Raw genomic sequence first — 5,827 nt, forward strand, 5'->3', positions numbered from 1 at the left:
TTACCATAAACCAACTGAAATGGCGACATTCCCAATGGAGTCTTGTATGTTGTTCTATACGCCCAAACTGCTTCATCAAGCTTTAAAGACCAATCTTTTCTCGATGGACACACAACTTTCTCTAAAATACGCTTGATCTCACTGTTAGATACCTCAGCTTGACCATTCGTCTGAGGATGATAAGACGTAGCAATGAGATGATTCATATTATATCTTTTCATCATAGCAATGAACTTGCGATTGCAAAAATGTGACCCCTCATCACTGATTATGACTCTCGGAGTTCCAAATCTTGTGAATATCTGCTTATAAAGAAAAATAAGCACTACCTTCACATCGTTTATTGGAAATACCTTGACTTCCACCCATTTCGACACATAATCGACCGCCAACAAGATATACTGATTGTTACAAGACGAGACAAATGGCCCCATGAAGTAAATTCCCCAAAGATCGAAGACTTCAACCTCGAGAAGCACATTAAAAGGCATCTCATCCCTCTTGCATATATTACCCACACGTTGACATCGATCACATTTCAAAATGAACTGGTGAGCATCTTTAAACAAAGTCAGCCAAAAGAAACCTACTTGAAGAATACGAGCTGCTGTCTTTTCTCCACCATAGCGTCCTCTATAAGCCGTTGAGTGGCAATCTCACAAGATCGCCATGTTTCGCTGTAAGGAATACATCTCTTGATGATTTGGTCAGCTCCTTGTCGAAAAAGAAACGGCTCATCCCACATATACCACTTCACTTCATGCAGAAACTTCTTCCTTTGAGCGTACGATAAGTCGGGAGGCATGATATTACTCACAAGGTATTTCACAATGTCTGCAAACCACGGTTCTTCCTCTTGCACTCCAAACAGCTACTCATCAAGAAAAGACTCATTTATTAATGTATTATCCAGTGAAGTTGCACTTGGATCCTCTAAACTACAAAAAAGCAAAAGAACCCATCTAATCAATCTAGGCTTCGAGTCCTTCTTCGAGACGAGATATCGAATTGCAGCATGATCAGTGAAAATTGTCACCTTCGTCCGAAGCAAATAAGATCGAAATTTCTCAAAACCATAGACAATAGCCAAAAGTTCTTTCTCCGTAGTAGTATAATTCAGCTGAGCACCATTTAGGTTCTTACTAGCATAGTAGACCATATGAAATATGTTGTTCTTTCTCTGCCCAAGAACTGCTCCAATTGCATAGTCATTTGTATCACACATTATTTCAAGCGGTTCACTCCAATCAGGTGCAGTTATGACATGTGTCGTGATTAAACTCTTCTTTAAGAACTTAAAAGTAGCCAAGCACTCGTCATCAAACTTAATGCAATCTTCTCATTAGCAATGACTGTGATACCTCCTTTCTTTGGTACACACTGAACTGGACTCACCCAAGAACTGTCCGAAATGGGATAGATGATCCCTGCATCCAGCCACTTAAGAATTTCCTTTTTCACGACTTCCTTCATGATAGGATTCATCCTTTGTTGTTGCTCAACAGTAGGCTTGCTACCTTCCTTTAGCAGAATTTTATGCATACAAAAAGAAGGGCTGATTCCCTTGATATATGATATCGTCCATCCAATTGTCAATTTGAATTCTCTCAAAATTCTCAAGAGTTTTTCCTCCTCGCTATCTGAAAGGTTAGATGCAATAATAACAGACAAAGTAGATGCATCACCTAAAAATGCATAACTGAAATGTTCAGGTAAAGACTTAAGCTCAAGAGTATGACCTTCCTCAATAGATGGCTTGAGGCGCTTAGAAGATTTGTTTAGGTCCTCCATTCTAAGAGATTCAAAAGGCATATCAATCTTCCTCTTCCAGAGAGAAACATTCAAAAATAGTAGCTGCTCGTCCCCTTCATCATCTTCACTATCGGAATTCCCCAACAAGGCCTTTTCTAAGGCATCAGACCTTAGCAATTGATCAAGCTCTGAGATAACCACAAAATCAACCAACTCCACCTTTAAGCACTCCTCATTTTACGTAGGGAACTTCATCATATTGAACACATTAAAAGTGACATCCCGATCCAAAACTTGCATGGTGAGCTTACCTTTCAGCACATCAATCAAGATTCGGCCGGTCTCCAGGAAAGGTCTTCCCAAGATTATGGGAATATTTTTATCCTCCTCGAAATCAAGAATTACAAAATCAGCAGGAAAGATGAGTTTATCCACCTTGACCAAAACATCCTCAACAATACCTCGTGGATAAGTAATAGAATGATCGGCCAACTGCAAAGTCATATAAGTAGGCTTTGGATCCGGTAAGTCCAACTTCTTGAAGAGTGACAAAGGCATCAGATTAATGTTAGCTCCCAAGTCACATAAGCATTTGTCAAATGACACATTTCCAATGGTGCATGGAATAGTGAAGCTTCCAGGATCCTTAAGTTTCGGAGGCAACTTCGGTTGTAGCACATCACTGCATTCCTCCGTGAGAGCAACGGTCTGTAAGTCATCAAGCTTCACCTTTCGCGAGAGAATACCTTTCATAAACTTCACATAACTAGGAATATATTCAAGAGCTTCAGCGAAAGGTATGTTGATGTGAAGTTTCTTGAACACCTCCATAAACTTCTCAAACTGCTTATCCGGATTTTTCTTTTGTAGCCTTTTAGGAAAGGGAGGTGGAGGATAGATCTGTTTCTCCCCTGTATTACCCTCAGGAGGAGTGTTCTCAATAGTAGTCTTCCTTGGTTCCACTTCTGCTTCCTTCTGCACTTTTTCTTCTTCAGCCTCAACTTCAGATTCGGGAGTCTTAGCTTTTTCAGGATTTACAACCTTACCAGACCTCAATGTAATTACCTTAACATGCTCCTTGGCTTCCTTCTTGCCTGGCACTTTAGTATCGCTTGGATGCGTGCCAGGTAGACGATTCAGTAATGCATTAGCAATCTGCCCAATATGATTCTCCAAGGTCTTGATAGAAACAGCTTAGCTCTTGCACATGAGGCTCAATTCCTCCGATTCAGATTTTTCATTAGCTTGCGGTAACTGCTGAAGTTGAAGTTGTTGCCTCGGGGCATATTGCAGTTGTTGAAAACCAGGAGGGTTATACTGTTTTGTTGTGTATGACTGATAAGCTTGTTGCACTGCATTCTAGTTGTTGCTCTAGCTGAAGTTAGGATGATTTCGGTTATTGGGATGATTAGTGCCTGGAGCTTGCTGCTGTGATCTCTGAAAGTTGCTCACAAATTGAGTTGATTCACTAGAAATAGCACACTGCTCTTTCATGTGCCCCCGCACAAAGTTCACAAACACTAGTGATTTGATTAACTCCATAATTAGCCAAAGAGTCCACTTTCATCATCAAAGATTGAAGTTGAGCAACTATAGCAGTAGTTGTATCCACTTCCAGAATTCTTGCGACCTTGCCTTGCAACATTCTTTACGTAGGATTCTGGTATTCATTAGCTTCTATGAGCTCAATCAACTCATAAGCTTCATTATAGCTTTTGGCCCATGAGGCTCCACCAGATGCTGCATCGAGCATAGGTCTAGACTCGCCCAAACCATTGTAGAAATAGTTTATAATCATCCAATCAGGCATGCCATGGTGTGGGAACTTCCTTAGCATCTCCTTATATCGATCCCAAGCCTCACACAGAGATTCTCCAGTTTGATGTGCAAACTTAGTAAGAGCATTCCTAATATCAGCAGTCTTTGCCATATGAAAGAATTTAATGAGAAACTTTTGAGCAAGATCCTCCCATTTGGTGATAGACCCTAGTGGTCAAGAATGTAACTGGCACTTTGCTTTATCCCTCATCGAGAATGGGAAAAGCCTCAGCTTGATAGCATCTTCAGTTACCCCATTGAAGTTGAAAGTCTCGCAGATCTCGATGAAATCCCTGATGTGCATGTTGGGGTCTTCTTTAGGAGAACCCCCAAACTGAACTGAGTTATGTATCATCTGAATCGTGCTCGACTTGATCTCAAAAGTGTTGGCCGAGATGGCTGATCTGATGATGCTCGGCTGAATATCATTGATCTTAGGCTGAGAATAGTCCAACAAAGCCTTAGGAATTTCTGCTTGATCTCCCATCACTACTAAAGCTGGTTCCTAGACTTTCTCTTCTTCTTCCACTTTCTCTTTGTCCTCAAAAACTTCCCTTCAAATCACTACAGCTTCCTCCTCGGCTTGATCCAGAGTTCTCTTACAAGCCCGTGAACGCGTATGCATACATGCTCTCTAGAGTACCTGAAACACGACAAGGAAAAGAGTAGGTAAGTAACAATATCCGAGTCAATGAACTTTAACGATCACTGATGAAAAACACATAAACTAAAAGTTAATACTGAGCCCTCGGCAGTGGCGCCAAAAACATTTTCGTCACTAAGGACGCGCTAATAATTTACGCAAGTATACGCGATCGCAAGTAATATAGAATTATTTCTAGTTCATTCCCACAGAGACTGGTTTAGGTTAACTTTATGATTTATGCACTTATATAACAATGATATGGCTATTATTCAATGCTAAGACGATTAACTATTTAGAATTATACTAGAGCACATTAACTAAGAGATTAAAGAGAGTTAAATAATATATAACACAAAGATGGGATTCTAACTTCATTAAATACTTCATTCAATAGCATTTTCATTCTTAACCTTAGCATGTAATGGTGATGACACTAATCAGATAACACGAAACTGATAAACGCCAACTTTAGTTGTACGAATACCATACTACCAGACATCCACAAAAGAGATGGAAGCTGGATAGACACCAATTATATTGAGACCCTATAACGACTCGCATACTTTTATATTTAATTAAAGTATATTTATGGAATTATTAAATTAATAATATATGTGTATAACTTCTGTCAGCTATGGGTTGTTTTACGGTTATCCATGGGTGTGAATTATGGTGTCCAGGGTGGTTCGTGTAATTAATTATGGACTTGCATTGAATTGTTTTCACTTTTAAAAGTAGATTTAATACAAGTTTATCTGTGTAAATATGTGGATTGTCTCTAAAATTGTTTTTATGATTTTATAATTTCAATATTTATTTTTGGGATTTTATAAAATTCAGAATGTCAATATTTCATTAATTATTTAGCCTTGAGTGATTTTCTGATTGTATTTATTCGTAAAATCTGTATTTAACTCTGAGATTCTTTAAAAATTATGAAACTCATATTTATTTAAGTTTGGAATATTTCGAGAATTTTAAAATTATTTTGGTAATTTTAGGGATTAATTTCACCCGCGTGTCGATTCGTTTAATTGATAAAAGTGGGTATAAATTGCATTTCAAAAATTATTTTAAAATTACGAAATTCATATTTTTATAAACTTCGGGATATTTATAACATTTTAAGACTATTTTCGTGATTTTCTGAAATTGTTTTAAGTGCAGCTCGGTTCGTTAATTGCGAAATGCGGGTGCGAGTTGCGTTTCAAAAATACTTTAAAAATTATGAAAAAATTATTTTTAATAACTTTGGAATATTTTTGATATTTTAAAATTATCTTAGTAATTTTCGGGTTAGTTTCACCCGCAACTTAGGTCGTTAAATTTTAAAATACGGATAAAAAAAACCAGGCTTGCAGGCAGTAAAAAGGACATGTGGCAGTTAATTCGGGGGGTGTGGAAATAGCATTTGATACGTGTTAGTTGCTGGGGATTTTTCAGTTTAAAAAAAAACAAACAAAAACACAACACACACATACCTCTTTTTTCTCCCTCATCTCTCTCTATCTCTCTCACATTCTCTTACTTCCTCTCTATGCTCTCGGCTCTCCTCCTGGTCTCTCCCATCTAATTTGTTCCGCCGATTCACTATAGTTCTTCTATGTCCTT

At 38.2% G+C, this 5,827-nt stretch overlaps 1 non-coding gene across 1 annotated transcript; it reads left to right on the forward strand.

Moving 5' to 3' along the window:
- The first annotated feature begins 3,560 nt into the window (after window positions 1-3,560).
- On the forward strand, window positions 3,561-3,667 carry LOC141705638 (small nucleolar RNA R71). Its single transcript, XR_012568426.1, has one exon. It is a non-coding gene; the product is annotated as a small nucleolar RNA R71 (small nucleolar RNA).
- Window positions 3,668-5,827: the final 2,160 nt, after the last annotated feature.

The sequence above is a fragment of the Apium graveolens genome, unplaced genomic scaffold (assembly GCF_009905375.1).
Source record: "Apium graveolens cultivar Ventura unplaced genomic scaffold, ASM990537v1 ctg9168, whole genome shotgun sequence".
Classification (NCBI taxonomy): Eukaryota; Viridiplantae; Streptophyta; class Magnoliopsida; order Apiales; family Apiaceae; genus Apium; species Apium graveolens.